Genomic DNA, 26,003 nt, shown 5'->3' with positions numbered 1-26,003 from the left:
AAAAAGACACAGCCACCCCAAAGTTTGGGACGCCTCTGTTTACAAGAACCTCGTTTACAGTACAAGTTCAACATCGCAGAAAGTGAAAAATGGATAAAGAAGTTGTGGTATTTACTTACAAAGTAATATCACTCAGCAATGAAATCTATGTCATCAGGCCCTTAGCAGCACAATGAGTGGATTCAGGTACGATGATTCTAACTGAAATAAGTCACACAGAAAAAGAAACATCATAAGATATCAGTAATACACGGAATGTAAACTTGGCTACACAGGAACTGAATTCCAAAACAGAACAGGGTCTCAAATTTAGAAAACCAACTTATGCTTGCTTAAGGGGAAAGGTGAGTTGGGGTGCTGCATAAAACCAGAGATTGAAATGAGCACAGATAAAGTTCCTTAAGCCAAATATGGAATAGACAAGAGCTACTCCTTGCTCAACGAAATGGACTCAACACCCCATATTAAACGCCTAAGAATGTACCTGACTAGTAAGTAACTTAAAACCTATGGATTGCTATAACTCCAAAAGAGAATCAAGCGTGTGTCCAGGGGCATAAATGCAGCAGTGATAGGATTGGAGAGGTTCGGTGAGCAAACGAAGACCCTTTGAAGTCATATTGCATGGTACCCATTCCACAGATCTCAACTCTCCAGGTTTAAGGGATTCTTCCTTCAGCTAAAACATGCATGTGGAACCCAGAGTATGATCCACCGTGTGATCGGGAGACGTGTTCAAATATGTCTCAGTTTTCGTCCCCTGGTACTCGGGTGCAACATTCCAGAGGCTTTACTAACACTCTCCCTACTTGGAGAGTCAGTGCCTTTAACCTCCTGTTTGGCCCAGTTTGCAATTTCTGCTGAAGATGAACAGGAATAGGGAGAATCAATGAGAGACTAGCTGGAGGTGTCTGGACGGGCAAATTTAACTCTCATTTCCCACCAGGAAGAGGAATTAACCAAATGCTCAGTGTGCCGTGCCGGAACCAGATTAGGGCCTGAAGCAATCCTGCGATGTTGTGGCCAGCTCACAAGAGAGAGAGTTGAAGAAAGGAGCTCAGGGGCACTGTAATTCACAAACCTGCAGACTTATAAATGACAGCTATCGTCCAAAAATATACTGAAGTAAGGCTGCCAAGAGGACTTGAAAGCGGGGCAGAATTGCAGGAAACCGATTTCAGGAGGTAGACTGGAATTGCATTGAAAGCATAGGAAAAGAGGGAGAACTTCCACAATGATGCACTTGGCCAAAAAGGGCGTATGCGTTTTTTCCTGACATATGCCCTTTTTGGCCAAACAAGCAAGCTTGCAAAGGAAATCTGCACTACAATGAAGTCTCACTTCCCCCCGGTCAAAAGGGCCATCTGAGAAAAGTGTAAAATCCAGAAAGGGAGGACAGGCCATGGAGAACTGGGAGCTTTGTTATGCTGATGGGCGGGATGTAAATTGCCAACAGCCACTCCGGAGAAGTGTATGGTGTTTCCTGAAACATCTAAAAAACAAAGCAACAGAGCCTAGGGCACTTCCACTTATGGTCCTATAGCTTAGGGAAATTAAAATCAAAGAGACACAGCCACCCCACAGTTTGGGACAGCTCTGTTTACAAGAACCTCGTTTACGGTACAAGTTCAATATCGCAGAAAGTGAAAAATGGATAAAGAAGTTGTGGTACTTATGTACAATGCAAAATCACTCAGCCATGAATTCTATGTCATCAGGCCCGTAGCAGCATAATGAGTGGATTCAGGTATGATGATTCTAACTGAAATAATTCACACAGAAAAAGAAACATCATAAGATATCACTAATACACGGAATGTGAACTTGGCTACACATGAACTGAATTACAAAACAGAACAGGGTCTCAAGTTTAGAAAACCAACTTATGCTTCCTTAAGGGTAAAGTGAGTTGGGGTGCTGCATAAAACCAGAGTTTGAAATTAGCACAGATACCATTCAATAAGCCAAATATGTAATAGACAAGACCTACCCCTTGCTCAACAAAATGGACTCAACAATGAGGTATCACCTCACACCTGATAGAATGGGCATCATGAGAAACTCTACAAACAAAAATGCTGGACAGGGTGTGGAGAAAAGGAACCCTCTTCCACTATTGTTGGGAATATAAATTGATACAGTCACTACGGAGAACAATATGGAGTTTCTTTAGAAACTAACAATAGAATTACCATATGATACAGCAATCCCAGTACTGGACATATACCCAGACAAAACCATAAATCAAAACGAGACATTCACCGCAATGTTCATTGCATCACTATTTACAATATCGAGGTAATGGAAGCAACCTAAATGCCCACAGACAGACGAATGCATAAAGCTGTGGTACATATATAAAATGGAATATTACTAAGCCATGAAAAGGAATGAAATTGGGTCATTTGTAGAGACGTCGATGGATCTAGAGACTGTCATACAGAGTGAAGTAAGTCAGAAAGAGAAAAACAAATCTTGTATATTCATGCATATATGTGGAACCTAGAAAAACTGTACAGATTAACCATTTTGCAAGGCATAAATAGAGCAACAGATGTAGACAACAAATGTATGGACAACAAGGGGGGAAAGCTGTTGGGGGGGTGGTGGTGGGAGGAGTTGAGAGACTGGGATTGGCATGTATACATTTATATGTATAAAATAGATAACCAATAAGAACCTGCTGTATAAAAATATAAAATAAAATTCAAAATTAAAAAGAAATAAAATTTAAAAAATAAAACAGAAAAAACAATTATTCCCTTCTCATACATGTATTTATATGAATAAATTATTTCCATGCTTATATCTGTAAATACAAAAAAAAGGAATAAAATCTACCTTGAAGCAAAAACGAAAAAGAGAAAAAAAACACAGAACCCACCAGTTCCACAGAAGGAAACCGTATCAGGGCACTTGCTCCAGTTGTAAACAATTCTGAAGTTGGCCAGTGGTGGGGAATCGTCTCCCATTCAGCCAGCAGCCCCCACGCAACAAGCGTCCTCATTGCAAAGCTGGGGCACCGTGCTGAGGCATCTGTGAGTAAACGTGAGCTGAGCCCCAGGCCAGTTGCTGCTGAACTATTCCCACCCGTCCCAGGTAAAACACCTGAATATATACAAGGACTTGAAAGCCTAGAGGAAGGGCCATAGAGCCACACGAGTGACAGCATGCCGGCCGACTTGGTGCCTGCAGGCCAGCCAGGATGGTCCTGGCCCTGGGTGCTCTTCTGGAAGATTTCCATTTCCCTGCCTGAGATACCCGTCCTGTCCCTGCCCCCACTGCTTTTTTCCTTCCTCACCTCTGCCCAGGGAGAAATTCCAGCAGCAGGTATGGGTGACACATCCTCTTCTTTAGCAGGTGGCAGCCTGGCAACTGCTGCAGAAAGTCCAGCAGAGCCCCACTCACACTGGGCCACCCACAAAGCCGTGGCCTCTCACTCCCTCCCACCAGCCCAGCCCCGAGACTGCTGACAGGGCAGAGAAAATGGCGTCAGGCACGGCTGCAGGGGCTCTTGCTGCCTGGAGTGGTATTTATATTGATCTCAACCCAGGCACACCTGGGGAGGGCTGGCCCGCACGGTAAGGCTGCCCAGGTCAGCCAATCATCACCCCTCAGGGGCTCACAGTTGCAGAAAATGGAACTTGCTGAACCGGCCAGGTCCAAGGAACAGGTGTGGGCTCCTGAGAGTCAGGATAGACAAGGGGCTGCAGCTTTGGCTTGTTTTCTAATCATTTTATCTGGCCCATGAGTGGGAGACAACTTCAAGAAAACCCTCTCCTTATGAGAGGAACCCAGGAGTCAGGGAGAGGAGGGGTGGGTGGTGGTTGGAGACAGAGGCCTGGTGCCCCGGGTGCAGTGGAAGTCTCTGGAAGACCAGGTGGAGGGAGGCCGCACAGAGTGATGCCCAGGGTCACAGACCTGTCGCAGCTGCTGTTTGTTAGTTCAAGTCCTGCTCTGAGGTGCTCTGTGTCAGCTCTGAGCGACAGGTGAGCTGGGGGTGCTCTGCAATGAGGGCTATGTGCACGGTTCCTGTGTGCCCAGCCCTGCCATGGTACCTGCAAGGGTAGCTCTGTATCCTGGGAAGGGACTGACCACGAGAGCCCCGTGGGCTGGGGTGGGGGTGGGGTACCTGCCCAGGTGAGCTCCATATTCTGGGATTGGTCTGACCACGAGAGCCCCATGGGCTGCTGGGGACCTGGTAAAGGATGTCAGGACAGTCAGTGAAGCCACTGAGGATATACCTCCAGTTGCTCCTAATTCCTACACCCTGCTGGTCATTCTACCAACCACCAGGACATGGTATTCTGTATTAGTCTTCAATGATGCCTTCTTTTGTATTCCATTAGTCCCAGAGTCACAAGAAATTTTGGCTTGTGAGTGGCAGGACTCAACATACAACGAAAACAATACTTCCGGGCCGTCTTGCCCCAAGGGTGCAAAAATTCCCACACCATCTTTGGGGAAAGCTTAGCTAAAGACCTAAAAGTTCTACCTCTGGAAAAGGAAACCCTCCTTCAGTACGCAGACGACATTCTGATCGCCAGCCCTACTAAGGAGGCCTCTGAACTACCAAGCCAATAAAGGATAGAAGTTGTCCAAGAAAAAGCTCAAATATCACAGACTGCGGTGACCTGCCTGGGCTTCATTCTCACAGAAGGTCGGAGAAGCCCATCCCAGGAAAGGGAAGAAACCATTTTCAGCCTTACCCCTTTCTAAAACTAGAAGACAGCTTAGGGGTTCCTGGGGAGGCCAGGGTTTGCTGCTTCTGGATCCCTAACTACAGTCTACTAGCTGGGCCTCTATATGAAACACTGAAAGGAAAAGATGATGATCCTTTTGAATAGAATCCAGAAGTGGCCTTTCAAGAATGGAAAGAGCAGTCAATTCAGACCCTTGCCCTGGAACTCCCTAATTTAGCTAAACCCTTTGACCTTTACATTCCCGGTGAAAGGTGAATCGCCACTGGAGAATTAGTGCAAAAACTGGGACCACTTGAAATGGAACAATGCAAGAATGCCATCCAGGTAGGATAAACTACGGTCACCAAGGGGCTTGGCCCACTGCCGCATCTGGCCAAGATACTGGCGGTATCTAAAAACCTGGAAATCAGCAGCCCAAAAGGCCACCTCCCTCCTAAGGGAAAAGGACCCCACGTGGTGATCCTAACCACCAACCATGCCCTGAAGTTGCAGGGTTCGCTCCGTGGGCACACCGACCTCGAGTGAGGAGGCCCTCCAACTCCAACATCCTGAGAGATAACCGGGGGCAACAGGGCACCATGACGATTCGTGTGAACATCACTTGACCTGGAGTTTCTCTCATAAAACAACAAGAGTGTGTCCCAAAAGAGCAGACTACTGCTTGCAGGACTTACTGCACCCAGAGGGGAGCTAATAATCTTGGCGGGGGAACCGTATATCACACTGTCACCATAGAAAAGCCTACAGACACCGTGATGATGGTGGCCAATAAGACCGGCTGGACTCCTGTTTACTTCAAAAGGCTGTTGACTCAGTGGTCATCATGGTCCTTGATCACCACTGACCCTGGACTGTCTGGGAGTTGAGCGGGCAGGGCTCTGACACCTGGTGCTGTTTGTACGTTAATTCAGGGGCCTAATTGAAGAAAGCGCAGACTACTGGTCAGAGCATCTAGGCTGGCAGAAACGGTCAGCCTAAGGTGGCCGAACAAATGTGGGGCGGGGTGAAACCGGCCCCCACAGCGTCTCTGCACATCTCTTTCCTGGACCCTTAAAGGTCATTAGAATCTATAACACTTCCAATGCTGGTGCTCAGGTGGACGAGCAGGGAGGCAGGGGACCTGGGGACAATCAACGTCACCTGGAGGCTGCTGGGGAGAAGCTCTGACCCTCGCCCCCGGGTATTAGGGCTCCCAACTCAGCACTCAGCAGTTACAGAAGAAGTGTCTGCACCCTCAGCACTCCAAGAATGAGGAACGGGACAAAAGGCAGAGGAGGGGTTTGTCCCCAGCAAAGCCCATTAAAAATCCCTGGGAGATAAAAATAGAATCTGGGCAATAAAGTCAAGTCTAACCTTTTTTATCCTTTGTGCTTTGTCTAATTTCACGTGCTCCTAGGGTCCCGCATGCAGAGGTTCCACACCCGGCACTTCAGACCAGATTTCCTAGTGCAGAATGGCTGGGTCGACACCTCAGCTCCTGGGGCCCAGTGCAGACTCCGCGATATAGAGCCTGAGCTGCAGCCAACCTGGCCCTCGAGAGCTCCGCCCCCTCCCTCCCACTGACTCTGACAGGATCTCTACACAGCAGCCCAGCCCACAGCCCACGGGGTAGTGCATGCTCTCACCTCTCCATTCTCTGATCAAAATATAAAGTTTCCTTTGCTTGTGAACCAAACTCAGTCTCAATCTGTTGGCCCCAATGACACTGGGCAGGGGGACACTTGTTGGGGTCCACTCTGGAGGATCAGTAACAGAAATTGAGACTATTGTAACCTCAATGAACAGATGTGTGAGCCAAACTGTAGTTAACATAGAACAGTGTATAAGGCTCGGGTAAAATAAGATGTTTCTAACACTTCCATTTGATATTTCCATCACTTTATTATAAGCAAGTTCAGTGAAAAGGTTTGTCTTATTTGTCAGGTCAATATGAGAGAAACGAAGTGATTTCTTTCCAAGGATGTACATCTAATAATCTTGGTTAAAGCTTCAATCTTGTTTTAAATGCTTTTCCATTGAAAATGATACCTCTCTTTCAGCTCCCCCATTTCTGAGAAGTATAAAATCTTATAATTTATTATTACCAAAGGGGAAAGGTGGGAGGAGGGATAAATTAACAGTTTGGGATTAACACATACACACTGCTATGTATAAAATAGATCATCAACAAGGAACTACTGTATAGCACAGGGAACTACACTCAACATTTTGCAATAACCTATAAGGGGAAATAATCTGAAAAAGAATAGATATTTTTATTGACATCATCTATCAATGACAGTTAAAGTGTAACCTAAGGGAAGCTGGTGGTGAGTGCTTCTGACCCTGAAGACTTCAATCATCTAAAGTTTGGACTCTGCCTACTTCCCAAGGCCCTTAATGAACATATGTGTAGCCGTAGCTTAAAAAATTCCCCAGTTTGGGTTTCGGGGAGACACTGATTTTGAAAAAGCCCTGGTGTTCTCCTTACATGAATGGGACTCTTCCTACTGCTAAAACATGTCTGTCACACCCAGAGGATGGTATACCGTCTGATCGGGAAGAGTTTGGAAAAGGCATCTCATCTCCTCATCTCCTGGTGCTCGGGTTCACCCCTCCAGCGTCTTTACTAACAGTCTCCCCACTTGGAGATGTCAGCACTGTCAACATCCTGTTGCGTACAGTTTGGAATTTGTCCAGAGGATGAAGCGGAAGGATGAGGAACAATGAGAGACAAGTCCTAGGTGTTCAGACAGGCACATGTCACTCTAATTTCCAATCAGGAAGACGAATTGACCAAAGGCTAGGGTTGCCCATGGAAACAGTATAGGGCTTGAGGAAATCCCGCTGCTTTGTGGCCAGTTCCCATAAACACAAGTTGAACAATGGAACTCAGGGGCAGTAAAATTCACAAAACTGCAGAGTTGAAAATATCCATCACTGAAAAATGTCTTGAGGAAAGTCAGAGAAAAGGACTTGTAAGCAAGGGAGAATGGCAGGAAAGGGATTTGAGGAGGTAGAAAGGACTCGCCATTAAGCACAAGAAAAGGAGCTGAACATTGCCAACATTGCAGTTGGCCAAAAAGGGTGTATGCGTTTTTTTCTGTATATATTCAAGAAAAGGGCATACACTTTTTTAGCCAACCAAACAGGTGGGCACTGGAAGTCAATACTACAAAAGATATCACTTCGCATCAGTCAGAAGAGCCATCCTCATAAAGCGTAAACAACAGAAATGCAGGACAGGGCAAGGAGAAGAGGGAGCCCTGTGAGACTTATAGTGGAAATGTATATTGCCAACGGCCATTCTGGAGAAGTGTATTGTGTTTACTAAAGCATCTAAAAAATGAGCTACAGAGCATAGGGCACTTGCACTCATGGGCGTATATCTTGAGAAAAACAAAAATCGAGAGGACACAGGCACCCCAATGTTTACCCCCTCTCTGTTTAAAAGATCCTCAACTAGGATATAACTTAAATGTCTCTGGAGGGAAAAAATGGGTAGAGATGTGGTACTTAGGTAGAGTGGAATATTATTCAGCCTGGAAATCAATGAAATATGGCCAGTTGTAACAACTCCGGAGGAGTTACGTATGATCTTTCTAAGTGACAGAATTCAAAAAGAAAAAGACACATATCATAAGATATCACTTAAAGGTGGAATCCAAAATGGCTACACATGAAATAAATTACAAAACAAAAACATAGTCAAATATGTAGAAAACACGCATAAGGCTGCTAAACGGGAAAGGTGGGGAGGGGTGAGGCATCACCCAGGAGGTTGAAATTAGCAAAGATACCATTCCAAATACCAAACTGATAATCAACAAGGCCTACACGGTAGCTAAAAGAACTGCACTCAGCACACTCAAGTCACCGGAAAAGAATATATACGACTGGTAAGAATCTGAAAAAGAATTTACTGATGTCTCTCTGTACGTGAATCAAGTGGATGTACAGCAGCAAGAAACAGAGCTTTGAAAATCAGCTGTAACCAATATAGTAATAAATTGAAAAAAATAAACGACAGAGAGACAGAGAAAACCTCTTACAACTTTTCCTCAGGGCCGGTGATGCAACATGGATTGAACACATCTAGACCCACAGCAGGATGAGACATAAGGCTGGAAACTGTTTGCGCTAAGAGAAATGTGAGGTTGGGTGAGGAAATGCACACCCTTTAAAGTAATACTACCTGGTACCCATTCAATGGGTCCCAAATATGCAGGTTCAAGGGATCGTCCTACAGCTAAAACATGCATGGAAAACCCAGAGGACTGTACACCATGTGATCGGGAGATGTGTCTAAAATGCAGCTCATTTATCCTCTCCTGGTGCTCCTGTTCACCATTCCAGCCACGTTACTTAGAATCTCCCCACTTGGAGAATCAGCACATTTCAACTTCTGTTTCACACATTTTGCAAATTGTGAGGAGGATGAACGGGGAACCAATGAGAGAATAGTTGTAGGGGTTTGGACGGGCACATATCACTCTAATTTCCCATTAAGAATAAGAATTGAAAAAAGGCTCAGCCCGCCTCGCCCGAGCCAAAATAGGGCCTGAAGCAATCCTGCGGGTTTGAGGCCAGCTCACAAAAGAGCAACTTAAAAAATGGAGCTCAGGGTCACTGCAATTCACAAACCTGCAGAGTTATAAATGAAAACTAACGTCCAAAAATATGTTGAGGTAAGGCAAAGAAGAGGATCTGAATGCAAGACAGAATTGCAAGAAACAGATTTCAAGAGATAGATTGGACTCGTCTTTAAAGCACATGAAAAGCGGCAGAATTTCGACAATGATGCAGTTGGCCCAAAAGGGCGTATGCGTTTTTTCCTGATTATATCCAGGAAAAAACGCATACGCACTTTATGGGCAACGAAGCAAGCAAGCAATGCAAATGTGCACAACAAAGAAGTCTCATTTCCCACTGGTCAAAAGGGCCATCCTAAAAAATTGTAAAAACCAGAAATGCAGGACAGGCCATGGAGAACAGGGAGCCTTTATACGCTGATGGGCAGTGTGTGAACTGCCGAGAGCCACTCTGGAGAAGTGTATGGTGGTTCCTAAATCATCTAAAAAACAGAGCTACAGAGCATAGGACACTTCCAATCATGGGAGTATATCTAGGGAAATCTAAAAATTAACAAGACACAAGCACACCACAGTTTAGGGCTACTCTGTTTACAAGAACCTCAACTTCAGTATACCTTAAATATCCCAGGAAAGAGAACAATGGATAAAGAAGATGTGGTACTTATGTACAATGGAATATCTCTTCACCATGAAATCAATGTAATAAGGCTAGTAGAAGGATAAAGAGTGGATTTAGGTCCGATAATACTACTTGAAATAAGTCAAACAGAAAAAGAAACATATCATAAGATATCACTTATAGAGGGAGGGTAAATATGGCTGCACAAGAAATGAATTACAGAACAGAACAGTGTCTCACATTTAGAAAACACACTTATTTCAGCTTAAGGGGAAAGGAGAGGTGGGGTGATGCATAAAACCAGAGTTTGAAATTAGCACAGATACCGTTCAATAAACCAAATAGATATTAGACAAGATCTACACCTTGCTCAATGAACTGGCCTCAACACACCCTATACACCGCAGAGAAATATATCTGAGTAATAAGAATCTTAAAACCCATGTATTGATATATCTCCATAAGGGAATCAAGTGTGTGCAGAGTGGCACAAACACAGCAGTGAAAATGAGCTAAACCCCATTATAGAAATAAATTTTAAAAACAAAATGCAGAAACAATGAAAGAGAGAAAAATTCTTACAAAATTCGCTCAGGGGCTGTGATGCAACCTGGATTGACCACATATAAACCCACAGCTGGATAAGACATAAGGCTGGACACTTGGGGCTGAGAGGATTGATGAGCTTTGGTGAGCAACTGCCAAAAGTTTAATGCAATACTTCATGCTACTCATTCCAAGGGTCCCAACACTCCAGGTTGAAGGGAATCTTCCTACAGCTAAACCATGCTTGGGAAACCCAGCGACTGGTATACCATATGATCGGGAAAGGTTTCTAAAACGCACCTCATTTTTCCTCTCCTGGGGCTCCGGATCGACATTCCAGCCGCTTTACCAAAAATATCCCCACATGGAGAGTCAATGCCTTTAAGTTCTGGTATCGCACAGTCTGCAGTTAGTGCGGAGGATGAATGGGAATAGGGGGAACCAGTGAGAAACTAGCTGTAGCGGTTTCAAGGGGCACATGTCACTCTAAATTCACATCAGTAAGAAGAATAAACCAAAGGCACAGCAAGGTGCCCCAGAAGAAGAATAGGGCCTGAAGGAATCCTGTGGTTATGAGGCAAGATCACAAAAATAAGAGCTGAAAAATGGAGCTAAGGGCCACTGCAATTCAAAAACCTGCAGAGTTATAAAGGCCAACTATTTTCAAAAAATATATTGAGGTAAGGCTATGAAGAGGCATTGAAAGGAAGGCAGAATTGCAGGAAAACGATTTCAGGAGGTAGACTGGAATTGCATTTAAAGCATAGGAAAAGAGGCAGAACGTCCACAATGATTCACTTGGCCAAAAAGGGCGTATGCCTTTTTTCCTGAATTTATTCAGGAAAAAAGGCATACGCCCTTTTTGGCCAACCAAGCAAGCTTGCAAAGGAAATCTGCACTACAATGAAGTCTCACTTCCCCCTGGTCAAAAGGGCCATCTGAAAAAAGTGTAAAATCCAGAAAGGCAGGACAGGCCATGGAGAACTGGGAGCCTTGTTATGCTGATGGGCGGGATGTGTATGGTGTTTCCTGAAACATCTAAAAAACAAAGCAACAGAGCCTAGGGCACTTCCACTTATGGTCCTATAGCTTAGGGAAATTAAAATCAAAAAGACACAGCCACCCCAAAATTTGGGACGGCTCTGTTTACAAGAACCTCATTTACGGTAGAAGTTCAATATCGCATAAAGTGAAAAATGGATAAAGAAGTTGTGGTACTTACGTACAATGCAATATCACTCAGAAATGAAATCTATGTCATCAGGCCCATAGCAGCATAAAGAGTGGATTCAGGTATGATGATTCTAACTGAAATAAGTCACACAGAAAAAGAAACATCATAAGATATCACTAATACACGGAATGTAAACTTGGCTACACAGGAACTGAATTCCAAAACAGAACAGGGTCTCAAATTTAGAAAACCAACTTATGCTTGCTTAAGGGGAAAGGTGAGTTGGTGTGCTGCATAAAACCAGAGATTGAAATGAGCACAGATAAAGTTCCTTAAGCCAAATATGGAATAGACAAGAGCTACTCCTTGCTCAAAGAAATGGACTCAACACCCCATATTAAACGCCTAAGAATGTACCTGACTAGTAAGTATCTTAAAACCTATGGATTACTATGTCTCCGAAAGAGAATCAAGCGTGTGTACAGGGTCATAAATGCAGCAGTGATAGGATTGGAGAGGTTCGGTGAGCAAATGAAGACCCTTTGAAGTCATATTGCATGGTACCCATTCCACGGGTCTCAACTCTCCAGGTTTAAGGTATTCTTCCTTCAGCTAAAACATGCATGTGGAACCCAGAGTATGATCAACCATGTGAATGGGAGACGTGTTCAAATATGTCTCAGTTTTCCTCCCCTGGTACTCGGGTGCAACATTCCAGACGCTTTACTAACACCCTCCCGACATGGAGAGTCAGTCCCTTTAACCTCCTGTTTGGCCCAGTTTGCAATTTCTGCGGAAGATGAACAGGAATAGCGAGAACCAATGAGAGACTAGCTGGAGGTGTCTGGACGGGCAAATTTAACTCTCATTTCCCACCAGGAAGAGGAATTAACCAAAGGCTCAGCGTGCCGTGCTGGAACCAGATTAGGGCCTGAAGCCATCCTGCGGTGTTGCAGCCAGCTCACAAGAAAGCGAGTTGAAGAAAGGAGCTCAGGGGCACTGTAATTCACAAACCTGCAGAGTTATAAATGGCAGCTATCGTCCAATAATATACTGAAGTAAGGCTGCCAAGAGGACTTGAAAGCGGGGCAGAATTGCAGGAAACCGATTTCAGGAGGTAGACTGGAATTGCATTGAAAGCATAGGAAAAGAGGCAGAACGTCCACCATGATGCACTTGGCCAAAAAGGGCGTATGTGTTTTTTCCTGAATATATTCAGGAAGAAACGCATACGCCCTTTTTGGCCAACCAAGCAAGCTTGCAAAGGAAATCTGCACTACAATGAAGTCTCACTTCCCCCCGGTCAAAAGGGCCATCTGACAAAAGTGTAAAATCCAGAAAGGCAGGACAGGCCATGGAGAACTGGGAGCCTTGTTATGCTGATGGGCGGGATGTAAATTGCCAACAGACACTCGGGAGAAGTGTATGGTGTTTCCTGAAACATGTAAAAAACAAAGCAACAGAGCCTAGGGCACTTCCACTTATGGTCCTATAGCTTAGGGAAATTAAAACAAAAAAGACACAGCCACCCCAAAGTTTGGGACGCCTCTGTTTACAAGAACCTCGTTTACAGTACAAGTTCAACATCGCAGAAAGTGAAAAATGGATAAAGAAGTTGTGGTATTTACTTACAAAGCAATATCACTCAGCAATGAAATCTATGTCATCAGGCCCTTAGCAGCACAATGAGTGGATTCAGGTATGATGATTCTAACTGAAATAAGTCACACAGAAAAAGAAACATCATAAGATATCACTAATACACGGAATGTAAACTTGGCTACACAGGAACTGAATTCCAAAACAGAACAGGGTCTCAAATTTAGAAAACCAACTTATGCTTGCTTAAGGGGAAAGGTGAGTTGGGGTGCTGCATAAAACCAGAGATTGAAATGAGCACAGATAAAGTTCCTTAAGCCAAATATGGAATAGACAAGAGCTACTCCTTGCTCAACGAAATGGACTCAACACCGCATATTAAACGCCTAAGAATGTACCTGACTAGTAAGTATCTTAAAACCTATGGATTGCTATGTCTCCGAAAGAGAATCAAGCATGTGTACAGGGGCATAAACGCAACAGTGATAGGATTGGAGAGGTTCGGTGAGCAAATGAAGACCCTGTGAAGTCATATTGCATGGTACCCATTCCACGGGTCTCAACTCTTCAGGTTTAAGGTATTCTTCCTTCAGCTAAAACATTTATGTGGAACCCAGAGTATGATCAAACGTGTGATCGGGAGACGTGTTCAAATATGTCTCAGTTTTCCTCCCCTGGTACTCGGGTGCAACATTCCAGACGCTTTACTAACACTCTCCCCACTTGGAGAGTCAGCGCCTTTAACCTCCTGTTTTGCCCAGTTTGCAATTTCTGCGGAAGATGAACAGGAATAGGGAGAACCAATGAGAGACTAGCTGGAGGTGTCTGGACGGGCAAATTTAACTCTCATTTCCCACCAGGAAGAGGAATTAACCAAAGGCTCAGCGTGCCATTCCGGAACCAGATTAGGGCCTGAAGCCATCCTGCGGTGTTGCGGCCAGCTCAAAAGAAAGCGAGTTAAAGAAACGATCTCAGGGTCACTGTAATTCACAAACCTGCAGAGTTATAAATGACAGCTATCGTCCAAAAATATACTGAAGTAAGGCTGCCAAGAGGACTTGAAAGCGGGGCAGAATTGCAGGAAACCGATTTCAGGAGGTAGACTGGAATTGCATTGAAAGCATAGGAAAAGAGGCAGAACATCCACAATGATGCACTTGGCCATAAAGGGCGTATGCGTTTTTTCCTGAATATATTCAGGAAAAAACGCATACGCCCTTTTTGGCCAACCAAGCAAATTTGCAAAGGAAATCTGCACTACAATGAAGTCTCACTTCCCCCCGGTCAAAAGGGCCATCTGAAAAAAGTGTAAAATCCAGAAAGGCAGGACAGGCCATGGAGAACTGGGAGCCTTGTTATGCTGATGGGTGGGATGTAAATTGCCAATAGACACTCGGGAGAAGTGTATGGTGTTTCCTGAAACATGTAAAAAACAAAGCAACAGAGCCTAGGGCACTTCCACTTATGGTCCTATAGCTTAGGGAAATTAAAATCAAAAAGCCACAGCCACCCCAAAGTTTGGGACGGCTCTGTTTACAAGAACCTCGTTTACGGTACAAGTTCAATATCGCAGAAAGTGAAAAATGGATAAAGAAGTTGTGGTACTTACGTACAATGCAATATCAATCAGCAATGAAATCTATGTCATCAGGCCCGTAGCAGCATAATGAGTGGATTCAGGTACGATGATTCTAACTGAAATAAGTCACACAGAAAAAGAAACATCATAAGATATCAGTAATACACGAAATGTAAACTTGGCTACACAGGAACTGAATTCCAAAACAGAACAGGGTCTCAAATTTAGGAAACCAACTTATGCTTGCTTAAGGGGAAAGGTGAGTTGGGGTGCTGCATAAAACCAGAGATTGAAATGAGCACAGATAAAGTTCCTTAAGCCAAATATGGAATAGACAAGAGCTACTCCTTGCTCAACGAAATGGACTCAACACCTCATATTAAACGCCTAAGAATGTACCTGACTAGTAAGTATCTTAAAACCTATGGATTGCTATGTCTCCAAAAGAGAATCAAGCGTGTGTACAGGGGCATAAATGCAGCAGTGATAGGATTGGAGAGGTTCGGTGAGCAAATGAAGACCCTTTGAAGTCATATTGCATGGTACCCATTCCACGGGTTTCAACTACCCAGGTTTAAGGTATTCTTCCTTCAGCTAAAACATGCATGTGGAACCTAGAGTATGATCAACCATGTGATCGGGAAACGTGTTCAAATATGTCTCAGTTTTCGTACCCTGGTACTCGGGTGCAACATTCCAGACGCTTTACTAACACTCTCCACACTTGGAGAGTCAGTCCCTTTAACCTCCTGTTTGGCCCAGTTTGCAATTTCTGCGGAAGGTGAACAGGAATAGGGAGAACAAATGAGAGACTAGCTGGAGGTGTCTTGACGGGCAAATTTAACTCTCATTTCCCACCAGGAAGAGGAAATAACCAAAGGCTCAGCGTGCCGTGCCGGAACCAGATTAGGGCCTGAAGCCATCCTGCTGTGCTGCGGCCAGCTCAAAAGAAAGCGAGTTGAAGAAAGGAACTCAGGGGCACTGTAATTCACAAACCTGCAGACTTATAAATGACAGCTATCGTCCAAAAATATACTGAAGTAAGGCTGCCAAGAGGACTTGAAAGCGGGGCAGAATTGCAGGAAACCGATTTCAGGAGGTAGACTGGAATTGCATTGAAAACATAGGAAAAGAGGCAGAACGTCCACAATGATGCACTTGGCCAAAACGGGCGTATGCGTTTTTTCCTGAATATATTCAGGAAAAAACGCATACGCCCTTTTTGGCCAACCAAGCAAGCTTGCAAAGGAAATCTGCACTACAATGAAGTCTCACTTCCCCCCGGTCAAAAGGGCCATCTGAAAAAAGTGTAAAATCCAGAAAGGCAGGACAGGCCATGGAGAACTGGGAGCCTTGTTATGCTGATGGGCGGGATGTAAATTGCCAACAGACACTGGGGAGAAGTGTATGGTGTTTCCTGAAACATCTAAAAAACAAAGCAACAGAGCCTAGGGCATTTCCACTTATGGTCCTATAGATTAGGGAAATTAAAATCAAAAAGACACAGCCACCCCAAAGTTTGGGACGCCTCTGTTTACAAGAACCTCGTTTACAGTACAAGTTCAACACCGCAGAAAGTGAAAAATGGATAAAGAAGTTGTGGTATTTACTTACAAAGCAATATCACTCAGCAATGAAATCTATGTCATCAGGCCCTTAGCAGCACAATGAGTGGATTCAGGTATGATGATTCTAACTGAAGTAAGTCACACAGAAAAAGAATCATCATAAGATATCAGTAATACACGGAATGTAAACTTGGCTACACAGGAACTGAATTACAGAACAGAACAGGGTCTCAAATTTAGAAAAGCAACTTATGCTTGCTTAAGGGTAAAGGTGAGTTGGGGTGCTGCATAAAACCAGAGATTGAAATGAGCACAGATAAAGTTCCTTAAGCCAAATATGGAATAGAATAGAGCTACTCCTTGCTCAACGAAATGGATTCAACACCCCATATTAAACGCCTAAGAATGTACCTTACTAGTAAGTATCTTAAAACCTATGGATTGCTATGTCTCCAAAAGAGAATCAAGCATGTGTACAGGGGCATAAACGCAGCACTGATAGGATTGGAGAGGTTCGGTGAGCAAATGAAGACCCTTTGAAGTCATATTGCATGGTACCCATTCCACGGGTTTCAACTACCCAGGTTTAAGGTATTCTAACTTCAGCTAAAACATGCATGTGGAAACTAGAGTATGATCAACCATGTGATCGGGAAACGTGTTCAAATATGTCTCAGTTTTCGTACCCTGGTACTCGGGTGCAACATTCCAGACGCTTTACTAACATCCTCCCGACTTGGAGAGTCAGTCCCTTTAACCTCCTGTTTGGCCCAGTTTGCAATTTCTGTGGAAGATGAACAGGAATAGCGAGAACCAATGAGAGACTAGCTGGAGGTGTCTGGACGGGCAAATTTAACTCTCATTTCCCACCAGGAAGAGGAATTAACCAAAGGCTCAGCATGCCGTGCCGGAACCAGATTAGGGCCTGAAGCCATCCTGCGGTGTTGCGGCCAGCTCAAAAGAAAGCGAGTTGAAGAAAGGAGCTCAGGGGCACTGTAATTCACAAACCTGCAGAGTTATAAATGACAGCTATCGTCCAAAAATATACTGAAGTAAGGCTGCCAAGAGGACTTGAAAGCGGGGCAGAATTGCAGGAAACCGATTTCAGGAGGTAGACTGGAATTGCATTGAAAGCATAGGAAAAGAGGCAGAACGTCCACAATGATGCACTTGGCCAAAAAGGGCGTATGCGTTTTTTCCTGAATATATTCAGGAAAAAACGCATACGCCCTTTTTGGCCAACCAAGCAAGCTTGCAAAGGAAATCTGCACTACAATGAAGTCTCACTTCCCCCCGGTCAAAAGGGCCATCTGAAAAAAGTGTAAAATCCAGAAAGGCAGGACAGGCCATGGAGAACTGGGAGCCTTGTTATGCTGATGGGCGGGATGTAAATTGCCAACAGACACTCGGGAGAAGTGTATGGTGTTTCCTGTAACATCTAAAAAACAAAGCAACAGAGCCTAGGGCACTTCCACTTATGGTCCTATAGCTTAGGGAAATTAAAATCAAAAAGACACAGCCACCCCAAAGTTTGGGACACCTCTGTTTACAAGAACCTCATTTACCGTACAAGTTCAATATCACAGAAAGTGAAAAATGGATAAAGAAGTTGTGGTACTTACGTACAATGCAGTATCACTCAACAATGAAATCTATGTCATCAGGCCCATAGCAGCATAATGAGTGGATTCAGGTACGATGATTCTAACTGAAATAAGTCACACAGAAAAAGAAACATCATAAGATATCACTAATACACAGAATGTAAACTTGGCTACACAGGAACTGAATTCCAAAACAGAACAGGGTCTCAAATTTAGAAAACCAACTTATGCTTGCTTAAGGGGAAAGGTGAGTTGGGGTGCTGCATAAAACCAGAGATTGAAATGAGCACAGATAAAGTTCCTTAAGCCAAATATGGAATAGACAAGAGCTACTCCTTGCTCAACGAAATGGACTCAACACCCCATATTAAATGCCTAAGAATGTACCTGACTAGTAAGTATCTTAAAACCTATGGATTGCTATGTCTCCAAAAGAGAATCAAGCGTCTGTACAGGGGGATAAACGCAGCAGTGATAGGATTGGAGAAGTTCGGTGAGCACATGAAGACCCTTTGAAGTCATATTGCATGGTACCCATTCCACGGGTCTCAACTCTCCAGGTTTAAGGTATTCTTCCTTCAGCTAAAACATGCATGTGGAACCCAGAGTATGATCAACCGTGTGAACGGGAGACGTGTTCAAATATGTCTCAGTTTTCCTCCCCTGGTACTCGGGTGCAACATTCCAGATGCTTTACTAACACCCTCCCGACTTGGAGAGTCAGTCCCTTTAACCTCCTGTTTGGCCCAGTTTGCAATTTCTGCGAAAGATGAACAGGAATAGCGAGAACCAATGAGAGACTAGCTGGAGGTGTCTGGACGGGCAAATTTAACTCTCATTTCCCACCAGGAAGAGGAATTAACCAAAGGCTCAGCGTGCCGTGCCGGAACCAGATTAGGGCCTGAAGCCATCCTGCGGTGTTGCGGCCAGGTCACAAGAAAGCGAGTTGAAGAAAGGAGCTCAGGGGCACTGTAATTCACAAACCTGCAGACTTATAAATGACAGCTATCGTCCAAAAATATACTGAAGTAAGGCTGCCAAGAGGACTTGAAAGCGGGGCAGAATTGCAGGAAACCGATTTCAGGAGGTAGACTGGAATTGCATTGAAAGCATAGGAAAAGAGGCAGAACGTCCACAATGATGCACTTGGCCAAAAAGGGCGTATGCGTTTTTTCCTGAATATATTCAGGAAAAAACGCATACGCCCTTTTTGGCCAAGCAAGCAAGCTTGCAAAGGAAATCTGCACTACAATGAAGTCTCACTTCCCCCCGGTCAAAAGGGCCATCTGAGAAAAGTGTAAAACCCAGAAAGGCAGGACAGGCCATGGAGAACTGGGAGCCTTTTTATGCTGATGGGCGGGATGTAAATTGCCAACAGACACTCGGGAGAAGTGTATGGTGTTTCCTGAAACATCTAAAAAACAAAGCAACAGAGCCTAGGGCACTTCCACTTATGGTCCTATAGATTAGGGAAATTAAAATCAAAAAGACACAGCCACCCCAAAGTTTGGGACGCCTCTGTTTACAAGAACCTCGTTTACAGTACAAGTTCAACATCGCAGAAAGTGAAAAATGGATAAAGAAGTTGTGGTATTTACTTACAAAGCAATATCACTCAGCAATGAAATCTATGTCATTAGGCCCGTAGCAGCATAATGAGTGGATTCAGGTACGATGATTCTAACTGAAATAAGTCACACAGAAAAAGAAACATCATAAGATATCACTAATACACAGAATGTAAACTTGGCTACACAGGAACTGAATTCCAAAACAGAACAGGGTCTCAAATTTAGAAAACCAACTTATGCTTGCTTAAGGGGAAAGGTGAGTTGGGGTGCTGCATAAAACCAGAGATTGAAATGAGCACAGATAAAGTTCCTTAAGCCAAATATGGAATAGACAAGAGCTACTCCTTGCTCAATGAAATGGACTCAACACCCCATATTAAACGCCTAAGAATGTACCTGACTAGTAAGTATCTTAAAACCTATGGATTACTATGTCTCCGAAAGAGAATCAAGCGTGTGTACAGGGTCATAAATGCAGCAGTGATAGGATTGGAGAGGTTCGGTGAGCAAATGAAGACCCTTTGAAGTCATATTGCATGGTACCCATTCCACGGGTCTCAACTCTCCAGGTTTAAGGTATTCTTCCTTCAGCTAAAACATGCATGTGGAACCCAGAGTATGATCAACCATGTGAATGGGAGACGTGTTCAAATATGTCTCAGTTTTCCTCCCCTGGTACTCGGGTGCAACATTCCAGACGCTTTACTAACACCCTCCCGACATGGAGAGTCAGTCCCTTTAACCTCCTGTTTGGCCCAGTTTGCAATTTCTGCGGAAGATGAACAGGAATAGCGAGAACCAATGAGAGACTAGCTGGAGGTGTCTGGACGGGCAAATTTAACTCTCATTTCCCACCAGGAAGAGGAATTAACCAAAGGCTCAGCGTGCCGTGCCGGAACCAGATTAGGGCCTGAAGCCATCCTGCGGTGTTGCAGCCAGCTCACAAGAAAGCGAGTTGAAGAAAGGAGCTCAGGGGCACTGTAATTCACAAACCTGCAGAGTTATAAATGGCAGCTATCGTCCAATAATATACTGAAGTAAGGCTGCCAAGAGGACTTGAAAGCGGGGCAGAATTGCAGGAAACCGATTTCAGGAGGTAGACTGGAATTGCATTGAAAGCATAGGAAAAGAGGCAGAACGTCCACCATGATGCACTTGGCCAAAAAGGGCGTATGTGTTTTTTCCTGAATATATTCAGGAAGAAACGCATACGCCCTTTTTGGCCAACCAAGCAAGCTTGCAAAGGAAATCTGCACTACAATGAAGTCTCACTTCCCCCCGGTCAAAAGGGCCATCTGACAAAAGTGTAAAATCCAGAAAGGCAGGACAGGCCATGGAGAACTGGGAGCCTTGTTATGCTGATGGGCGGGATGTAAATTGCCAACAGACACTCGGGAGAAGTGTATGGTGTTTCCTGAAACATCTAAAAAACAAAGCAACAGAGCCTAGGGCACTTCCACTTATGGTCCTATAGCTTAGGGAAATTAAAACAAAAAAGACACAGCCACCCCAAAGTTTGGGACGCCTCTGTTTACAAGAACCTCGTTTACAGTACAAGTTCAACATCGCAGAAAGTGAAAAATGGATAAAGAAGTTGTGGTATTTACTTACAAAGCAATATCACTCAGCAATGAAATCTATGTCATCAGGCCCTTAGCAGCACAATGAGTGGATTCAGGTATGATGATTCTAACTGAAATAAGTCACACAGAAAAAGAAACATCATAAGATATCAGTAATACACGGAATGTAAACTTGGCTACACAGGAACTGAATTCCAAAACAGAACAGGGTCTCAAATTTAGAAAACCAACTTATGCTTGCTTAAGGGGAAAGGTGAGTTGGGGTGCTGCATAAAACCAGAGATTGAAATGAGCACAGATAAAGTTCCTTAAGCCAAATATGGAATAGACAAGAGCTACTCCTTGCTCAACGAAATGGACTCAACACCGCATATTAAACGCCTAAGAATGTACCTGACTAGTAAGTATCTTAAAACCTATGGATTGCTATGTCTCCGAAAGAGAATCAAGCATGTGTACAGGGGCATAAACGCAGCAGTGATAGGATTGGAGAGGTTCGGTGAGCAAATGAAGACCCTGTGAAGTCATATTGCATGGTACCCATTCCACGGGTCTCAACTCTTCAGGTTTAAGGTATTCTTCCTTCAGCTAAAACATTTATGTGGAACCCAGAGTATGATCAAACGTGTGATCGGGAGACGTGTTCAAATATGTCTCAGTTTTCCTCCCCTGGTACTCGGGTGCAACATTCCAGACGCTTTACTAACACTCTCCCCACTTGGAGAGTCAGCGCCTTTAACCTCCTGTTTTGCCCAGTTTGCAATTTCTGCGGAAGATGAACAGGAATAGGGAGAACCAATGAGAGACTAGCTGGAGGTGTCTGGACGGGCAAATTTAACTCTCATTTCCCACCAGGAAGAGGAATTAACCAAAGGCTCAGCGTGCCATTCCGGAACCAGATTAGGGCCTGAAGCCATCCTGCGGTGTTGCGGCCAGCTCAAAAGAAAGCGAGTTAAAGAAACGATCTCAGGGTCACTGTAATTCACAAACCTGCAGAGTTATAAATGACAGCTATCGTCCAAAAATATACTGAAGTAAGGCTGCCAAGAGGACTTGAAAGCGGGGCAGAATTGCAGGAAACCGATTTCAGGAGGTAGACTGGAATTGCATTGAAAGCATAGGAAAAGAGGCAGAACATCCACAATGATGCACTTGGCCATAAAGGGCGTATGCGTTTTTTCCTGAATATATTCAGGAAAAAACGCATACGCCCTTTTTGGCCAACCAAGCAAATTTGCAAAGGAAATCTGCACTACAATGAAGTCTCACTTCCCCCCGGTCAAAAGGGCCATCTGAAAAAAGTGTAAAATCCAGAAAGGCAGGACAGGCCATGGAGAACTGGGAGCCTTGTTATGCTGATGGGTGGGATGTAAATTGCCAATAGACACTCGGGAGAAGTGTATGGTGTTTCCTGAAACATGTAAAAAACAAAGCAACAGAGCCTAGGGCACTTCCACTTATGGTCCTATAGCTTAGGGAAATTAAAATCAAAAAGCCACAGCCACCCCAAAGTTTGGGACGGCTCTGTTTACAAGAACCTCGTTTACGGTACAAGTTCAATATCGCAGAAAGTGAAAAATGGATAAAGAAGTTGTGGTACTTACGTACAATGCAATATCAATCAGCAATGAAATCTATGTCATCAGGCCCGTAGCAGCATAATGAGTGGATTCAGGTACGATGATTCTAACTGAAATAAGTCACACAGAAAAAGAAACATCATAAGATATCAGTAATACACGAAATGTAAACTTGGCTACACAGGAACTGAATTCCAAAACAGAACAGGGTCTCAAATTTAGGAAACCAACTTATGCTTGCTTAAGGGGAAAGGTGAGTTGGGGTGCTGCATAAAACCAGAGATTGAAATGAGCACAGATAAAGTTCCTTAAGCCAAATATGGAATAGACAAGAGCTACTCCTTGCTCAACGAAATGGACTCAACACCTCATATTAAACGCCTAAGAATGTACCTGACTAGTAAGTATCTTAAAACCTATGGATTGCTATGTCTCCAAAAGAGAATCAAGCGTGTGTACAGGGGCATAAATGCAGCAGTGATAGGATTGGAGAGGTTCGGTGAGCAAATGAAGACCCTTTGAAGTCATATTGCATGGTACCCATTCCACGGGTTTCAACTACCCAGGTTTAAGGTATTCTTCCTTCAGCTAAAACATGCATGTGGAACCTAGAGTATGATCAACCATGTGATCGGGAAACGTGTTCAAATATGTCTCAGTTTTCGTACCCTGGTACTCGGGTGCAACATTCCAGACGCTTTACTAACACTCTCCACACTTGGAGAGTCAGTCCCTTTAACCTCCTGTTTGGCCCAGTTTGCAATTTCTGCGGAAGGTGAACAGGAATAGGGAGAACAAATGAGAGACTAGCTGGAGGTGTCTTGACGGGCAAATTTAACTCTCATTTCCCACCAGGAAGAGGAAATAACCAAAGGCTCAGCGTGCCGTGCCGGAACCAGATTAGGGCCTGAAGCCATCCTGCTGTGCTGCGGCCAGCTCAAAAGAAAGCGAGTTGAAGAAAGGAGCTCAGGGGCACTGTAATTCACAAACCTGCAGACTTATAAATGACAGCTATCGTCCAAAAATATACTGAAGTAAGGCTGCCAAGAGGACTTGAAAGCGGGGCAGAATTGCAGGAAACCGATTTCAGGAGGTAGACTGGAATTGCATTGAAAACATAGGAAAAGAGGCAGAACGTCCACAATGATGCACTTGGCCAAAACGGGCGTATGCGTTTTTTCCTGAATATATTCAGGAAAAAACGCATACGCCCTTTTTGGCCAACCAAGCAAGCTTGCAAAGGAAATCTGCACTACAATGAAGTCTCACTTCCCCCCGGTCAAAAGGGCCATCTGAAAAAAGTGTAAAATCCAGAAAGGCAGGACAGGCCATGGAGAACTGGGAGCCTTGTTATGCTGATGGGCGGGATGTAAATTGCCAACAGACACTGGGGAGAAGTGTATGGTGTTTCCTGAAACATCTAAAAAACAAAGCAACAGAGCCTAGGGCATTTCCACTTATGCTCCTATAGCTTAGGGAAATTAAAATCAAAAAGACACAGCCACCCCAAAGTTTGGGACGCCTCTGTTTACAAGAACCTCGTTTACAGTACAAGTTCAACACCGCAGAAAGTGAAAAATGGATAAAGAAGTTGTGGTATTTACTTACAAAGCAATATCACTCAGCAATGAAATCTATGTCATCAGGCCCTTAGCAGCACAATGAGTGGATTCAGGTATGATGATTCTAACTGAAGTAAGTCACACAGAAAAAGAATCATCATAAGATATCAGTAATACACGGAATGTAAACTTGGCTACACAGGAACTGAATTACAGAACAGAACAGGGTCTCAAATTTAGAAAAGCAACTTATGCTTGCTTAAGGGTAAAGGTGAGTTGGGGTGCTGCATAAAACCAGAGATTGAAATGAGCACAGATAAAGTTCCTTAAGCCAAATATGGAATAGAATAGAGCTACTCCTTGCTCAACGAAATGGATTCAACACCCCATATTAAACGCCTAAGAATGTACCTTACTAGTAAGTATCTTAAAACCTATGGATTGCTATGTCTCCAAAAGAGAATCAAGCATGTGTACAGGGGCATAAACGCAGCACTGATAGGATTGGAGAGGTTCGGTGAGCAAATGAAGACCCTTTGAAGTCATATTGCATGGTACCCATTCCACGGGTTTCAACTACCCAGGTTTAAGGTATTCTAACTTCAGCTAAAACATGCATGTGGAAACTAGAGTATGATCAACCATGTGATTGGGAAACGTGTTCAAATATGTCTCAGTTTTCGTACCCTGGTACTCGGGTGCAACATTCCAGACGCTTTACTAACATCCTCCCGACTTGGAGAGTCAGTCCCTTTAACCTCCTGTTTGGCCCAGTTTGCAATTTCTGTGGAAGATGAACAGGAATAGCGAGAACCAATGAGAGACTAGCTGGAGGTGTCTGGACGGGCAAATTTAACTCTCATTTCCCACCAGGAAGAGGAATTAACCAAAGGCTCAGCATGCCGTGCCGGAACCAGATTAGGGCCTGAAGCCATCCTGCGGTGTTGCGGCCAGCTCAAAAGAAAGCGAGTTGAAGAAAGGAGCTCAGGGGCACTGTAATTCACAAACCTGCAGAGTTATAAATGACAGCTATCGTCCAAAAATATACTGAAGTAAGGCTGCCAAGAGGACTTGAAAGCGGGGCAGAATTGCAGGAAACCGATTTCAGGAGGTAGACTGGAATTGCATTGAAAGCATACGAAAAGAGGCAGAACGTCCACAATGATGCACTTGGCCAAAAAGGGCGTATGCGTTTTTTCCTGAATATATTCAGGAAAAAACGCATACGCCCTTTTTGGCCAACCAAGCAAGCTTGCAAAGGAAATCTGCACTACAATGAAGTCTCACTTCCCCCCGGTCAAAAGGGCCATCTGAAAAAAGTGTAAAATCCAGAAAGGCAGGACAGGCCATGGAGAACTGGGAGCCTTGTTATGCTGATGGGCGGGATGTAAATTGCCAACAGACACTCGGGAGAAGTGTATGGTGTTTCCTGTAACATCTAAAAAACAAAGCAACAGAGCCTAGGGCACTTCCACTTATGGTCCTATAGCTTAGGGAAATTAAAATCAAAAAGACACAGCCACCCCAAAGTTTGGGACACCTCTGTTTACAAGAACCTCATTTACCGTACAAGTTCAATATCACAGAAAGTGAAAAATGGATAAAGAAGTTGTGGTACTTACGTACAATGCAGTATCACTCAACAATGAAATCTATGTCATCAGGCCCGTAGCAGCATAATGAGTGGATTCAGGTACGATGATTCTAACTGAAATAAGTCACACAGAAAAAGAAACATCAT

The 26,003-nt window shown here is 44.1% G+C and overlaps 1 long non-coding RNA gene across 2 annotated transcripts in view; it reads right to left on the bottom strand.

The window, feature by feature from the left end:
* Positions 1-11,661: 11,661 nt before the first annotated feature.
* The window catches only part of LOC137218348 (uncharacterized), a 41,397-nt gene continuing 27,055 nt past the window's right edge, over positions 11,662-26,003 (bottom strand). For both annotated transcript variants that reach the window (XR_010940667.1, XR_010940666.1), the window contains exon 3: positions 11,662-11,750. This is a non-coding gene — a long non-coding RNA (uncharacterized lncRNA). The remainder of the gene's footprint in view (positions 11,751-26,003) is intronic.

This window comes from Pseudorca crassidens, unplaced genomic scaffold, assembly GCF_039906515.1.
Source record: "Pseudorca crassidens isolate mPseCra1 unplaced genomic scaffold, mPseCra1.hap1 Scaffold_83, whole genome shotgun sequence".
In the NCBI taxonomy this organism is placed as follows: domain Eukaryota; kingdom Metazoa; phylum Chordata; class Mammalia; order Artiodactyla; family Delphinidae; genus Pseudorca; species Pseudorca crassidens.
Note: the sequence above shows the minus strand (reverse complement) of the source record. Positions and strands in the feature narration are given on the sequence as shown.